Source organism: Triturus cristatus, chromosome 7, assembly GCF_964204655.1.
Source record: "Triturus cristatus chromosome 7, aTriCri1.1, whole genome shotgun sequence".
Lineage (NCBI taxonomy): Eukaryota > Metazoa > Chordata > Amphibia > Caudata > Salamandridae > Triturus > Triturus cristatus.
Window position 1 is genome coordinate 258187102 of NC_140590.1, and position 17258 is coordinate 258204359.

General features: G+C 47.0%; 1 protein-coding gene across 1 annotated transcript in view; it reads left to right on the forward strand.

Moving 5' to 3' along the window:
- The window catches only part of PRRG2 (proline rich and Gla domain 2), a 267782-nt gene that overhangs the window by 81234 nt on the left and 169290 nt on the right, over nt 1-17258 (forward strand). The window contains exon 2 of the mRNA XM_085616147.1: nt 13660-13795. The gene's annotated coding sequence lies outside the window, so the exon portion shown is untranslated. The remainder of the gene's footprint in view (nt 1-13659; nt 13796-17258) is intronic.

Consider the following 17258-nt stretch of genomic DNA (forward strand, 5'->3'; position numbering starts at 1 on the left):
CTTGGCTCTCCCGTCTGCCTATGGACCCTCTCTAGTTCCATTACCTGTGCTTCTGGTTGCTCCCTTTTCTCTCTCTGTTCCTTATTCTCCACTGCCGCTATAGCGATTAGCTCTCCCCTCACTACTGCTTTCAGAGCCTCCCACAACGTAGCCACAGATATATCTGGGGTGTAATTAATTTCTAGGTAATCTTGAATACATTTGGTGAGCTGTGTTACTACCGTAAGTTTGCGTAACATGTTTTCCCTCAACCTCCAACCCCCAGACAGTTTGCGTTGTGGGGGTAGTCTTACTGAGATCATTACTGCGTTGTGGTCCGACAGAGCCGCCGGTATAATGGCGTCCTCCACCAATTTATTGACTTCCACTGTACCTATTATGTGATCGAGCTGAGCATATGTGCTGTTGGCGTGAGAGTAAAATGTGTATTGCGAAGTGTGGGGATGCTTGTCCCACTAGCCCCATATTGTGAAACCAACTAAGCCCCTCCTTCGACAGCTCCCCCCTTGGGAGTAGCGATTCCCTGACCTATCTTTAGTAACCTCCATTACTGTATTAAAATCTGCCCCTACCACCTTCAGGCGATGGCTGCTCGTAGAAAGCAGTCCTGTCCAGAGTTAGGAGTATAAACGGAGCTTATCACCCAAATGTGACCGTTCATCCGCAGTTTGTAAGCTAGGAGATGCCCTTTAATCTCAGCTACTTTATCCTCTACCTCCTCTTGGAAGCCTCTGGCTATCAAGATTGCAATCCCCCGCCTTTTTATCCCCAGAGGAAGAGAAGAACTGTTGGGGAAAGGCACAGGATTTTAGCTGCTGCCAATCCTTGGAAAGCAGGTGAGTTTCCTGCAGTAGGCATATTTCTGCCCCCAAATTCTCCAGGTAGGAGAGGATAGCCTTCTTTTTTACGCGATTATTGAGTCCCTTTATATTGAGCGTTAGAACCTTTAGTGTACCATGCATCCCAGCTTAAGAATGGTTGTTCCCTTATCCTTCCATTTCCCAAAGTATCTACCTCCCTGCAGCAGTATAGTAGTTCCAGTGCGTATGCTCTCCCAGTAGACTCTATAAGTCCCTATGTTTCTTTCTTTGTATGTACCAGTTCCCCCTCCAATCCTCCCTAACCCTAACTTGACCCTAAACAAGATCCCATAATGTCCAGGACCCGTAAATCGAGATTGTGTGTCCCTGGTAGCCCAGTGTGTCGGGGGCATGATGTGGTCCAAGAGGAATGAAGCCCATGTGTAAGTCTCCCCGCTCCCTTCGGGAACTCCGCCCGTCCAGCCCTCTGTTCCCACTTATCTGTCCCTTTTGGATCTCAGTCCTCTGTTCACGGGTTCTTCTCTTTGGAGAGGTAATCCAGGACCGCCTGTCTCTCCTGAGCCATCGTGGTAGGGTCTGGTTTCGTCGTGTTCTCTGAGTTACGGACCCCTCCAACTCTCTGCCATTTACCTCCCGTCGTTGTAGGACTTTTCCTCCCCGCTTCCTCCTGGCTTGGAGGGCCAATGCCCAGCACCCTGCATGTGTCTTGCAGAGACCGGAGTTGATACAGCTTGCCCTGGAATTTGAAGATTAAGTGGAACGGATGGCCCCATGAGTATTATGCAATTCCTTGTGATCTTAAGAACGTTGTCGCCAGTCTGAATTGCCTTTGTTTCTGTAGGATGATCGCCGCCAGGTCCCGATACAACGCGATAGAGTGCCCCTGGTATTTGAGGGGTTGTTTGTCCCTGGCCTTCCGTAGTATCAGTTCCTTAAGGTGAAAATCCGAAAGGAAAGCCAGAATGTCAGGGGGTGGTGCGGGCGCTTTTAATTTTAGGCCCACCCTATGTGCCCTGTCAATCTTGATTTTTTTATAAGGTAACAGTGGTTCTGTTGGGTGAAAGTATTGCTTTGCGCATTAGGTTTAGTCACGCGTTATTCCAACAATGTACATTAATTAGACTTTAAGCAACACACAAGTCAGTTCAAATGCAACCAAAAATTCTTTATATATGAATTGCGTCATTCATATATGCATACATCAATATTTTCACGAGTGGCCGTCAGGCAATAATGTGTTGACAGAAGTGACACAGTGAGAAATAGGTGCTCGGTGACAATGTGCGTGATATGTACAGTAGTTTAAAAGCGAATTTTTTTTTAAAGTGGCCAGGATGTGTCGAATAGTAAAACTGCGCTATGGAAGAGTTCTTTTTTGGCACAGGTTCTATACGAAGGTCCACAAATTAGTCTACGTTTTACTTATTCTGGCCGATTCAAACCAGACGAGCCAGGACCCACAGGCCGGCTGTCCGTTTCTTCAGAATAAGTAAAATTTCGTCTGAAGAAGCCCATTCCTACCTACACTAATGAGGTAGAAGGATCTGGATTATAGACAGCACCTCTCAAGCAAATAGACACCGTCAATATCAAACACTATGATGGAGCCTCTAGTGAATTAATATAGGCCCATCAATAGGATAAACCATTGGAGTGAACCCCATCCTGACACTAACGCCGGATTTTTACCTACTCCATAGACTTAGACTATTCTAAGGCCGTCGCGCTTAAATTCAAGTCCTGATGAAGACCCGCACTGACCTATCAAGAGGGCAGTACTAGGGTTGAAACGTCGACTAATTTGTGGACCTTTGTATAGAACCTGTGCCAAAAAAGAACTCTTCCATAGCGCAGTTTTACTATTCGACACATCCTGGCCACTTTCAAAAAATTCGCTTTTAAACTACTGTACATATCACGCACATTGTCACCGAGCACCTATTTCTCACTGTGTCACTTCTGTCAACACATTATTGCCTGACGGCCACTCGTGAAAATATTGATGTATGCATATATGAATGACGCAATTCATATATAAAGAATTTTTGGTTGCATTTGAACTGTCTTGTGTGTTGCTTAAAGTCTAATTAATGTACATTGTTGGAATAACGCGTGACTAAACCTAATGCGCAAAGCAATACTTTCACCCAACAGAACCACTGTTACCTTATAAACTTACTGCCCAGGTTCTGAGGGATACTGGGTTACCCCATTGTTTGTTTGAATACTGTCAATCTTGATGTCAAAGTCAGGTTCGGCCTCCAGAATGCTGCGAAAAAGCCCTTGTAAATATTTGACCATGTCTGTACCACCTTCTTTTGACGGAACCCCCTTAATATGAATATTATTCCGGCGTGACCTGTTCTCCAAATCTTCAGCATGTTCCTGGAGGTCCACTTGTTGTTCCCGCAGTCTGACACCTCTTGTTGTAGTTGTGCCACCTCCTCAATTCATGACTGGTCCTGCTCTTCGATATTAGCCACTCTTTCTCCCAAAGCGTCGATATCTCTACGAACCTTTCATCTCCGATGCGAATTCCCCCTTCAGTGACTGAAGATCTTCCTGCAGCGTGTTGAACAGTATCTCCAGAAAGGCTCGGGTGACCGGTGCCTCTGCAGATTCGGAACTTTGTCCTTGTGGCAGTTTCGGAGAGGTGCGTCCCTCGGTCCTGCTTGTGGATGGGAGTTTGGCCAACATCTCTCTCAAATTCTGATCCTTCTTCGCCCTTAATGCAGACATGCTAGCTTCCTCTAGTGGTTGGTGTGTCCCCAGGCTACTATTTTTGAAGCACGTCCCACCCTATCTGTGTGATGGAATGAGGGCTCAGATGGTGAAGGGCCTTCTGTGAGTTCTCTGACTTGGCTATCCGGTCATGTACAGTGATTGGGGCTACTTAGGTCCCCAGTGAGCTCGGGCATCTGCTTACAAGTCCTGGCAGCTATGTTACTCCGTGGTGCCCACCGGACATTTGTCCCGAATGCCCCTGGGATGCCTTGGGCTATCCCTCCTCCTCTGGGCCAATTTTCTCCTTTGCGGCTGTCTCCCTCTAACCTCTCGGGGGTGGGGGGGCACCGAGGCTCCCATTCTCCTCACCTGCTGTATGGAGAGGAACGTGTCTCTCCCCCCCACTTATGGGCTCCACTGCTGCTCTTTGTCACCTCTGCTTTCCTGCCGATGGTCTGGGTCGCGCAGAGCCGCCACCACCCGGGGCCCCTGCCGGAGCCTCCTCACACGCACCGTTTTCCCCAAGTCTGCTCTTCTGCCAGAGCGATAATATGAGTGTGACTCGGACTTCTGCTCTTCCCAGCGAGTCCTCTTGCTCCCACTAGACCTAGCGCGCTCCGCATGCAGAAAGGTCTAGCCCCTTAGTGCTGATGTCCACTCCCCGGGCGCGGCCTCTCCGTCTCGCATTCCTCGTTCTCTGTCCTTCCTGCTACCACCACGCTGCAGACCCCTTCACTGTGTGTGGTTCAGGTTGCTTTGCGCCCGTCCGAGTTTCTTTCTGCTCGGGGTTGGAGCCGCGCTGTCTGGAGCTATGCTGCACCGGGGATCTCTGGACCGGGTTACACTCAGCTGGGTCCGATGCGGCCTGGTGGTAACATTCTCCGCCGCTCTCACTTGTCGTGGTCCCTCGCTCCCAGAGGCTTTCAATGCTATTTGCTGCCGCTCCCCTGCCGTTGGCTGTTCCACTCTCAGAAGGTAGCTGCTTTTTGCCTCACTCAGTCTCCCTGCGGACTTTAGCATGCAGTGCCTCCGCATCGGTCCCCGCAGCGGCTTCCAGGCCTGACCACCATTTTCCGTCCTGGCACCGCTCGATCCCCAAGCTGGCTCGCTGCCTCAGACCATGGCGCCGAGCCGCCGCTCTTCTTTCCACGGTATTTGATTGCCACAGAGTACTTCTATCAACCTCGTCCCCGGTACTTGAGGGCTGAACTGGGCGATCGAGAGCGGGGAGACGAGAAGAGCACAACTTGGCCACGCCCCCCCAGGGATGTTTAGAGGGAGGAGAGGAATTCTTCTATCTTCTTTTAAATTCCCTGTTCATATCCTTTTTCTTAAACCATGCACCATCTTATGGTTTGTTTCAGCCTGGTCTCAGATGGTTATTTGAATATTTCAGATATGTTTCCATTTTCCTGGATGAGTAGGTAAGTTGGTTAAGAAGGTGGCAATGTGAGTGTCACATTGAGTTTAGCTTTTCTTGCTCCATTTTTTTATGCCTCTGTCCGTAGTTTGGAACTTTAAATTTGTGGCTTACATTGACAAGTGAAGGATATCAAAAGCAGTAATAGTGTAATCGCACAGCAGGAATACAATGGTGTATACAAATGCATTCAAATTTGATGATCACTATATATCCAGGGTGGCACCTTTTTATGCATAGTCTGATCTGTTGAGAGTTCTCCTGATGGAAAGATTATGTTGGGCAGTGTAGGCATGTCTAGTTTACAAGGGAGGTTATTACCTACTAGAAAGATCGTTTTCCAAGAAGAAAGTAGTGGAGTTTTCATGAGTTTAATTTCTTTCACAAGAACACTCTCTCCAGAAAGGTCGCATAAGATCTGCAATCTAGTTTTGCATTGTATGTAGTTGCAGATGTCCACAGTGCCTGAAAGGTGGTTGCTAAGAAGGTATGTATCACTGAACAGGGTAGGAAGTCTTTGCACATGATGGCACCCCACTACTTTTTTCAATCGAGTCCGTGTAGGTGGCTAATCTGGATATTTCTTTGCCCTCTGTGGCCCTCTTATTGGCCAACAGGATGGTGGCATGTGCCTGGTGGAGAAATTGCTCACCCACCATCAAGGCTGTCTGTTAGATCTCATCTACTGTAACGAGCAGCCAGACTGTTGTTACTCGATGCCACCTCTTGCCAGCCAACTCAAAATAATTTACTGCTTGACATTACCCTGCATGGGGCTTAGAAGCGTTCAAGTTGATATATTAGTAGGAGAAGGATTTAAAAATATCCCTAGTGTTGTGACATAGCCGACCTTCACAGGGTGATTTGATATTATGTTAGCAGCCCAGGGGTGTTTAAGCAGACCTGCAAGCAATCAACCGGGAATTTTTCACTCTCTTAGGAGTGTGCCGATGTGCCTCTTCATAAGTTCTTAATTTCCCTCTCCGAAGTCTCATTATATACTGCGAGTTTTAGGTGGATATCTATCAATCGGGTCGGATCAGGGTTCTTCATCGTCTTGGCCTATACATGTTTGATGTTCTGCTTCATTTTGTTCATGCCAGATCTAAAGGCATGCATACCCCTCTCTGCTGCGCAGTGCAGGCCCTCCCTAATGACAACCTTGAAAGCTTCCCACACGTGCATCCAGTGTCCACGAACCCCACATTATCACAAAAATATTTGAGTATTCAGCCAGAAGTCGAGCCTTGACCAGGAGTTGTGTAACAACAATGTGAATGCACCCTGCCGAGGTTCAGGCCCACATGTCCAAGATGCATCCTGTGAAGGGCCCAGTGTTGTGTTAAAATCCCCTTCCCCCATAAATCTTCACAGGAGATAAGGAAATTATTTTATTCTATAGCTCTTAAAAAAACAAAAAAAAACGGATCGTCATTATTTGGGCCAGATGTGTTAAGAATTGTGATAAATTGATCAAAGATCATTATCTCATACTGCCCTTGATCATTGTAGGAAATGTGGTTATTAGTTGAGTGAGGTAAGTACCAAACTCAAGAAATAATCACAATCCTTGTAAGGATGAACCACTGAAGTCTCTAAATAAACCTGATCTCAACCCCCTAGTGTCTTTGGCACAGAGCAGACCGGTTTCACTTTGAGTCAATGTGCTAAGTACTTGTTGTACTAAAACGGCAATAAAGTAGAAATTTAAAACAATGAAAATCTCATAATGAATTAGAAATATTGAGTAAAATTTAATAAACTAAATGATAACAAAATGACAAGAATCCAGTTGTGAATTTTTTACATGTTAGGTGGAAATAGCACGAAAAAGAACAGAGTGCCGATGATAGTTAATGGTCGCAGTAGAACAGTACCTAAGCACAACTGGATGCTGCTCCAGGATGGAAAACGAAAATGACAGAACAGATGGTTCCATGGGACTCTTTTGTCTCTAATTTTAAACCACTTTCCTACCACATTCTCATCAAAACTCTATTTTTATTTTCAACATGGGTATAGTCCATTATATAGAATTAAAAGTGGTGCAGACAGCTCTGTGTGCAGTGATGTGCAAAATTAAACAGTGATACATGTATACATCAGGGATTTCCTATATAATTCTCTCTATACAGCAATAGTATTGTTGTGTTCATTACTTGCTATCTCCAATTTCTTTAGGGCAACATGCACTCCTTGTCGACGGTTTGACCCTATATGATCTTTATCTCTCTTCAGGACATATGCTCATTACCTCTCTGCAGTATGCATCCTGCATATGAAGGGGTAGCGATTGCTAGAGGATCTGTCTCCTTAGCTGGTCTACCAGAAATTCTGTACATCTCCTACTACAGCATCATTGATTTGCGCATCTGCTGTAGTGAAATCTGGGAATACTGATATCGAACCGCCATTTTAAGGAAATTCCTTTTTTGTCTCTTTTGGGAGGTGAAGTACCATGTCTCTGTTTCTAAACTTGAGCAAGTGTGCAATTATTGGACGTACCAGTGCTCCTCTCAACGCCTAGGCACAAGAGAGCGGTGTTCTCTCTCCACAACAAATAGTTGGAAAAATAGTCCACTCTGAAAAGTGAGGTCAGTAGTTGGTGGACTCTGGCACTCCAAGAATTTGGAGGTTTTACTCCTCAATTCATTTTAATAATGAATAGAGCTTTCTCCATATTGAAGAGATTTCTTTTATTTCATGTGCCCCATCTTTGATATCAGAGATGTGCTGTGGTGCAGCATAACAAGTGCATCCCCAGCTTGTATATTTTAAAGTCCATGAGCTCCATTTGGTAGTGTTTTGCTGTCTGTAGAGGAGAGGCTGTGTTGCATTATTTTAAGGGGAGTTTTCTCATTCTGGTTGTCCTCATCCTTCTCGGCTAATCATGGGCCTCTGTTGCCCATTAGCGATGCCGCTCTGCTGGATTTTAAAAGGTAACTTGGGTAGTTTGTTGGTGGCCTTGCTCATCTTTATATGTGGATTGTGAAGTCCCTCAGCGGTGGCCACTGACTTGCTGTTGCTACGCTTGGGCATATTGTGTAAACTGCATGGTCAGGTGCACCCTCAAGAGTTCTTCCAGTCTAGGCATGTGGTAGATCATCCCCAATACAGGAGGCAAGTCAAGGGGCATGGAGGTCAATAGGTCCTCACCAGGGCTCCCAGCTCTCTATATTCAACAAGAGCCACACTATGCCCCCTATGGCGGGGGCCAGGAGGTTCTTTGTGGACTGAGTCTTCTCAAGGATCAGAACAAGATCTGCTGCTGCGCCAGCCAAAATCAAGTGTTGGCCATCAGCCCTTCCTGTAGCTTCACCCTAATGGCAGCATAGACCCTTTCTCCTCCTTTACTGTACCAGCTCATGGGGAAGGGTAGGTAGAAGGGTGCCACGTGAGTTTTCTCACCGTTTCTTTCTGTTTAGTACCGTATTAGGGGGTCCTGTACAATCATTAGTGACTCAATTTAGTCTGAAGATAGTCTTGCATATTTGATACAATAGGAGGCCAAAGCATTGACGCATACTCCACTACCTGCACAAGTGACAACCATCATTGGAACATATTTTACAATGCGAGGACTCGTTATATAGGAATGCTCCGTGTTCTGAGAGTGGAGCAAACATATTTGTCTCCATTTAATTCTATGTTGAATTGTGTGCAACAAACATGCAAAGTAGGTTTGTTTTCTGCTCTTTTAAGAACCCGATGACACTTATTTGTGTATTGTGTATCATCAATCAATCAATCGGGGGTTTATAAAGCTCGCTACTCACCCGTGAGGGTCTCCAGTCGCTGGAGGGTGAGGGGGGGATGTTGCAGCTCCGGTTCAGTTGAAGAGCCAGGTCTTGAGCTTCCTCTTGAGGATGTGCAGGGAAGGAGAGCGTCTGATGTTCACTGGGAGCTCATTCCAGGTCTTGGCCGCAAAATAGGAGAAGGCTCTTCCGCCAGCTCTGTTTCTGCGGATGCGGGGGGTCTTGGCCAGGGCGAGGTCGGCGGAGCGGAGGTTCCTTTTGGGTACATTGAAGGAGACTCTCTCGTTGAGGTATTTGGGTCTGATGTTGTGGAGGGATTTGTAGGCGTGGGTGAGAAGTTTGAAGGTTACCCTCTTCTCGACGGGGAGCCAGTGGATGTCTTGTAGGTGTTGGGTCATGTGTTCGTGCCGTGGGGTCCCAGTGGACGAGTCTGGCTGCAGAGTTCTGGATGGTTTGGAGCTTGTGAAGGAGTTCTGTTGATTCCGGCGTAGAGGGCGTTGCCTTAGTCCAGTCTGCTGGTTATGAGTGCGTGAGTGACGGTCCTTCTGCATTCGGGGGTATCCATTTGAAGGTCTTGCGGAGGATGCAAAGGCAGTTGGAACTGGTGGAGGCGACGGAGTTGATCTTGTGGGTCATGGTGCGGGAGGAGTCCAGGATGATGCCCAGGTTCCGTGTGTGGTCTGTAGGGGTGGGTGGGCTGCTGGGGGCAGGGGCCACCAGGTGTTGTCCCAGGTGGAGGGTCCGAGGATGAGGACCTTAGTCTTCTCAGAGTTGAGCTTCAGGCAGCTATCTTTCAGCCAGGCTGCGACGTCCATTCATTCATTCCTTCCTGGAAGTAGCGTCTGGTGTCTTCGGGGTTCTTCGTGAGGGAGAGGATGAGCTGGGTGTCGTTGGCGTAAGATACTATACTGAGCCCATGCTATCTGACTATGGCGCCGAGGGGGACCATGTAGATGTTGAAGAGCGTGGGGCTGAGCGATGATCCTTGGGGTACTCTGCAGTTGATCTCCATGGGTTCGGAGAGGAAGGGAGGGAGTCTGATCCTCTGGGTTCTGCCGGAGAGAAAGGATTGGATCTAGTTGAGGGCGGTTTCTCGTATCCCAGCGTCGTGAAGTCTGGCTGCGAGAGTGTGATGAGAGACGGTGTCGAAGGCTGCGGAGAGGTCTAGAAGGATGAGGGCCGCAGTGTGTCCCTGGTCTATTAGCATGCAGATGTCATCCGTGGCAGCGAGGAGGGTTGTCTCGGTGCTGTGGTTGCTGCGGAATCCGGACTGGGAGGACTCTAGGATGGAGTTCTCTTCGATGAAGGCGGTCAGCTGGGCGTTTGAGTCTCTCGGGGACTTTGGAAGGGTAGGAGAGAGATGGGCCGGTAGTTTTTCAGGTCCGTCGGGTCGGCCATAGGTTTCTTGAGGGGTTTGACCGCCGCCTGCTTCCAGTCATCAGGGAAGATGCCGGATTTGAAGGAGGTGTTGACGGTCGAGGTGATGCGTTCAACAGTGGCGAGGTTCCAGGACATAAAGGTCGGTTTGTTGTCGTCGGTGGGGAGGTGGGTAGTGTCGGGCGTCTATTCACTGAAATTGTTGTAGAGGGCCTTGATTTTCAGATGGAAGTAGGAGCGGAGTTTTATTGTTTCGCCAGGTTTTCTCGAGGCATCTGCAGGAGCGCCTGGTTTCTCGGAGTTCGGTGGTGAACCAGGCGGCCTTCGGGGGGAGTTGTTTAGCGGGGTGGGCGGGGGGGTGCGAGCTGGTCGGTGCAGCTGGAGTTCCAGCGGTGAAGTTCTTTTGCTGCGGAGTTGGCATCGGTCGTGGCGCAGGCGGGGGGGGGTGTTGGAGGAGGGTGGTGTGGTGTTCCTCTGTGATCTTGCTCCAGTTCCTTCGTGGCGGTTGCTGGGAGGGCTTGGGCGTGGTGGTGGTGTTGAAGGTGAAGTGTACGCAGTGGTGGTCCCTCCAGAGGGGCTGCGTGGTGTGGCTGAAGCGGATGTTTGTTCCTCTTACGTGGATTGGGTCGAGGGTGTGTCCTGCTCTGTGAGTGGGGGTGTTGACGAGATGGCGGTGGCGATGTCGGGGCCGGAGGAGGCGTTGGTCCAGGTCTCAGTGAAGAAAGTGACAGGTCCCATATCTCTATGGTGTGTCTGTGTAGGGAGCACACGTTGAGGAGGATTCATGTCAGGGCCTTGGTGGTGCGTGCTTCCAGAGCGCCATCGGCGGTCGTTGGGGCGCTGTTGACGGTGAAAGGTCGTCGGCAGTGTCTGCAGGAGAACTGTCCGTGGGTAGTGTTTTCAATACAGATAAATTCTAACACTTGGTACACTTGATCCTTCATTTATTGTTTTCTCTTTCTTTGTATGTTTCTGCAAGTTTACTTTCTGATTCATTAATCCTCTTAAGTTTCGTTTAATTTGTCCAAATCCATTAAAATGTAGAAATACTTACTAATTTAATGTTGTTTTCTTACAACTAATCCCCTTGCAGGCTACTTACCTAGTTTATACCATTGCCCAAGCTCGCAATGGGTTGTTGGGATGCCCACTTTCATTGTACTACCCCTGATGTGGCATGCTTCTTGGGAACCCAAGGTTGGTGTTTAATCCAGTGGCGGTTGTTGGAAGAGTGTGAGGGGTTCATGATTAAATCTTTCAGGTACCCATCTATTGTGTTAAATATTCCTGGCACATGCATGTAAAAAGACTCACTATTTTATTAGCCAAATGTGTCTTATTTTAACTATCTCCCATCTAATAATGCCTCTAGTTCAAAAGAAGTCAGTGGGGAAAATACATAGCCCCCAGTTTTCTTTTCCAAGTCTCCCACCTTCTTGTTCTAAAATGTTGGCATTTATGCTCACCCGCTCTATTAATGTCATGCTTCATCATCTGGTCTCGTCCAGGTATACTAAATACCAGGATGGGCTTGATGTCAGGAGATAGAGCACTTTGGTAATGCTTGGTTACAGGTAGATTTAAAGATATTTAAAAAAATTCCTCGAGGCTATCCCAGTATCCCTTTACTTAGAGTGCCCATGGTATTGTTATAGTAGGAGAAAGTAGATGCTCCGAATTTTATCTACCCAAGCAACCTGCTCATAAACCTGTTTCAGCCATATGATTACCTGCCCCTGTTGGTCCATGATTTCATCCTAGCTCGCTGCTCACTCGTAACAATCAGTAGTACTAGTCCTTTACATAGCAGTCAAAGTATGAAATGGGGTAAAGGTGGGAGGATAACATGTTGGCTTATTTAGCCGCTATGATTCTCCCGAATGGTATGACCCTAAACCTATAATTCGTAGGTCACATGGGAGTAGGGAAGGAGCATGTCCACCTGTTCACACATTCTTAACAGGTGCCATGCTGCAAAAAGACCTCAATCCCCATCTTCTGTATTCGTTGACATTGAGTCAATCAAAGAAAAAAGAAGCAGTAACAGTTGAAAGTTTTACGTCAAGGCCAAACTTCTCATGCAGAGTTTTAGGAACATAAGAGTAGACCTTATTTTTTACTCCGCAGTACTTCCAATGCTTGTCTTGCCGTAAGTGTGACAACCTTACAGGAATGGTTGCTTCCATTGCAACCCAAGGCACCAAACTGCATCATCACTATAGGATCTAACAAATACTTGACCAACCAGCCCTAGGAATCAATGTGGCAGTAACATAAAACAGCATAACGTGTCTACTACAAGTTTATTTTCACATTGCACAATACGGAACTTTGCCATGATAGTAGAATAATGAAGGGTTCTAACAATTTTAAGAGGATTGGCGGGTGTTAATAAGCAGCGGTGTAAATCACTGGCATTGATTTTGCGTCTTTGCACACTTTTGTTGTTTGTTTGGTGAGTTCAAGTCTAATGAAATCCTTGACTGAGTAGATGGTTAGTTTATAGCTTGTTGATATATTGGTCTGGTCCTTTATGTCCAGAAAGAGTTAAATGTGGTACTCTTTAAATAAGAAGTGATTCCTCACCTTTCAGAAAAAAATCCCCAAGAGGAATTTCTCCCCAGTGCAGTTACAGGGAATGTCTGTCTGTTCTTGAGTAGGGGTTACTGCCAACTCACTTCAAAACCAGTCAAACAGTACATATAGCACAGGGAAGGTGCAGAAAGCAGGAGGCAGCTTGCAGAGTAATTCAGGAATTTCAAGCAACACAGGAGCAAGTAACTGGATGCTACAAAGGAATCTCTCATACGTATTTCATACATTGCAAAGGAAGCACTTGAGAAGGGGAGTGTCCAGAGCTGTGTTTCAAAAATATTTGTGGCTTCAAATCACTCTGTTGGAAGAACCAAACATAACGACTAGACTGGAAATTAAGGACTATTTAGAATCGCAGCCTTAAGTTGTCCGTGTCTGGTAGGTGTAGTACCGTGCACAACACACGTGGCCTGCTAAATCAGTTGTGACACATTGCCATGAAGGGATTCTCACAGAGTTTTAGTTCCCACATTATGTTTCCTGGTGGTTGAAGCATATGTTACCACAAATCCATGTTTCTACCCAAAACCTAATTTACAGAGATTAGGGCCTTGATTATGAGTGGCACATTTCACTCCCGTTTTCCCCCTGCCTCCGGAATTACCGGAATCCCAGTCACACAGGGTGGATAGATTTTAAGGAATAACATGTAGGTATTCTGGTGCCGAATCGCACATGGTCTCATCCTGTGTTTTACATTGAGATTTGCACAGCTTTCATCAGCCAAAATCTCCTTGTGAGAAGCAAAACTTGTAATTCTGATGGGCCGGGCAACTTTTGTTACGGGATCCATTGGAATTTAAAGGCGATTGATAACCTAGGCCTAGGAAGATAGAAGAACACTGTATTTATGCAAGTGAGCCAAATGCTTGATTATATGATAAGATTGAAAACTAAGTAAGTAAAAGGTAGCCCATAAGATTGCGCCTCATTATTAATGCATTTTTTCCTTTGATGTTTCCAACAGGACCTTCAAGTAACCACATCCTTTTGCAGTCACTCTGAAGACTAAATTGTGTGGAGCTGCATGTGGGTCATTACTACGCCTCCCAAAAGCACAGTCCACCGTTACTGCGACAGCGCTCCATTATTCTTTATAGACTGTAAGTGAAAAAAACTTAAAACAAGGTGATATTGCAGGGAATGAAGTGGGGATGTGTTTCGGATGGAATGACCATTGGCAGAGCGGTGTGTGTGGATTATGGAGCTGGGTCACTGCTTTGCACACAGGAGCAGTTGCCTGCCTTCTCAGATGAGCTAGAGGTAGCAGTGTTAAATCTCTGGGCAACGTTATCACATTCAGATTCATTCTAAGTCTGGGCTTCTGTTGAGTTTTTTTTAGCAACCTTGGCTGATCCCTGTTGTCCATACATCTGTACACAATATTGTGGCACATCTTTGATGTACTGAAATCTGATTCCTCAGAGTCTTCCGAAATAACGTTGCTCTTCTGACCATGACTTTCTTCATTGTACACAGCATCTCTGTTTGTGATTTCTTTTTTTGTCTGAGAAACTGGTGGCTGATCTGTCAACTCATTGTCCTCTTCAGCAGGAAGCAAGTGATTTTGTTGAGCACCCTGTATTGCCAGTGGTTCTGTTCCTGCTACCGTCTGTATCCAGGGATACTAGGTGTTTGGGTGGGAGTTTGTTTGTCACCCAGCTTGTTACTTACTTTGTCCTAAACAGCAGTCTAGGGCTCCATCTCAAGTTTAAGGTTTCTTGCTGCTTGATGTGCTATTCATGCCTCACCCTGTTGCTACTAATATTTTTAACAGCCGGTAACACCTGAGCAAGTTTGTATCTGATCCCACTATTTTAACTTCTTGCCACATTGTTAGTGGGTGCCTGGGCAGTCTCCACCTGGACTCCCAAAACCAGTAGACTAGCAGTCCTCTTCAAAACTTTGGGGAGTATGTGGAATAGCTGGTGTATTCATTCTCCATGAAGGTGTGTATATATGGACAAGTGTGACCAAGTACTGTTCAAATTGCTGCTTTTTTCTAGTTTCTGTATCCTCAAACTGTTAAGCCGGGTCCTGTTAAATCTTTCCACTTGGGCAACCCACTATGGATGGTAGTGTGTAGTGCTGATTCTCTTGGTCTCTACCAGCTGCAGCATCTGTATGACGAGCTTGGACTTCAGACCTACTTGTATCATGCTGTAGATTCTGACCGACACCATAATATATGAAGAACTTATCCCATAACACTTAAGCATCAGTGGATGCGTTCTGGTCTTTGGTTGGAAAATCATGAACTTACCTGATGAAGTGGTCTTTGATAAGCAGAAAATACCAGATTTCTTCTTTGTTGATCTACAGTGACAAAAATACACACTAGCCCATCTGGTTAGTTAGTCCCTTTAGTACGCTAGCCTCAGAATGGTTTAATGAGTGCTTCATTGAGCATACAATTTTCATTAGTTCACCTCTGTCTGGTAAGGCAGTTACATTTTTATCTCACTAGTTAGTTGCAAGGTTTTGTCAGTCTCCAAATGTCTAGTCTGCTCATTCAGGGCATGCACCACGTGTCTTTATTTTTCTTGAATAATTCAAGTCTGTGGCTCCTAGACCATCTGAGCTGATGGCTTCTTGTAGAGAATCCCTCGCATCCAGGATATTCCTGAGGAACATTTTGGTTTCAGAGTGCTCACACTTGTCAGGAGGCCATCCATGCTTTTTGGTCTTCAGCCCTGAGATTAGACACTTGTGCCTACCCAGCTCTTCTTTTTCAACTCCTGTATATTGTTAGACTTGGCATCTTTTGACTCGTTTCCCCTGAGTTTTTTGCTTTCTGACCTCCCGGTTTTGACTCTGTTTTTGCTGGTGTAATGATTCCACGCACTTTTCTCACTGCTGATCAGTGGTAAAGTGTAAGTGCTCCTGTGTTAAAATGTGTTATGGATTGGTGTTTCCATGATTGGCCTGTTTGATTTATGTGTCAGTCCCTAGTAAAGTTCACTGCAAGTGCCAGGGCCCATAAATCAAATTCTGTTGGCGGGCTGCAGCACTGGATTGTGCTACACACGCAAACAGCCCGTAAAGTGTAACTCTGGCCTGCCATTGCAGAGCCTGTACGCAGCCTGGGGCTGCCATGTTGACTTGGCAAGTGCACACACTTGCCAGTTCCTAAACCTTCCCTTTTCTACATGTTAGTCACCCCTAATGTAGGCCCAAGGTACCCCTGTGGGCAGGGTGCATTGTATGTGAAAGGTAGGATGTGTGTGTGGTATGTCCCGATTGTGAATTACAACCTACTTCGTTTTTCACTATTGCAAGGCTACATGTTCCCCATAGGCCCGAATGGGCAGTTTGATTATAACATCCTATAATCCTAACTGACCCAAGGAACACTGTAGAAATTCGAGTTTAGTATGCCTGAATTCAGAATGATAAAATACATCTTTTAGTGAAGATGGTTTTAACATTGTGTTTGAAAATACCACTTTTAGAAAGTAGGTATTTTCTGACCTAACCATCCAGCCTGCCTCTGCTAGCTTGTGTATTGTCTGTCTGGTTTGTGAGTGACTGGGGCTGTATTGTCTGTCTGGTTTGTGAGTGACTGGGGCTGGGGGAGACTCCTGGAGACAGGGTGAGTCAGCACAGGGCTGAATAGACCTATCTGCATGTAGATGGATGGGAGGAGTAGCACCTGGGTCTGAATAGGGCTGTGCCTGCCTTCCACAATGCTGGCTCCACCTCCTGTGGTGCGTCTGAGGACCCTGGCCCACACTGACCAAGGAAGAAGCTGCACACTGGCAGAATGTGCCCATAACTGGTTTGAACTAGGTACAGGACCCTCTGCCTGCAGAGGACAAAGGATTTGCTAGTATAAATATTGGGACCCAGACCCCCAGATTTCAGAACTCTTTTGGATCAAGGAGACTGCCAAGAAGAAGAGCTGGAGAAGCTGTGAAGAGGAACTACCACTTTGATGTGTGCTTTGCTGTGTTGGCTTGCAGTGGCTGCTCCTGTCTTGAGCAGTGAAAGGACTGGACCGAACTTTCTGCAATCTACTTTTGTGAGTTTCTTCAAGGGCTTGAGGTAGAGCTTGCCCACTGTTCAAGAAGTCTCAGGAACAGCAAAGACTTCAAGCTAGACGCCGTCTACAACGCCACTGCCGACTCCGTATCCTGAAGGCACCGCAGAGGGCACCTCCAATGCCACACCGCGGCCCTGTTCTCACTGACGACACCTGCTGACGCCGCCACCGAACCACTGCTCGCACCGTGACCTGTGGGCACCGCACTCGGCACCGCCTCGCTTCACGGCGACGCCTTGGTATCCCTGACGCCGCTCCATGCCGGAATCAACACCGTTGTTTGCACCGTGGTTCGAGGGCACCGCTCGTAAAGTTACACGATGCACCGCCCTCATCCCGCACCGCAGCCTTGGCCCACCGATGCCGGTGCCATCGACTCCAGTTTGTCAGCCGACGACAGCTCTTCAGCAACGACTATGCCGCTGCTTGCACCGTGACGAGCACAGTCTTCATCTCACACCGCGACCCTGGTCTCACCGACGACGCCACCTGACGCCGCCACCGAGTTGCAGCTCACACCGCGA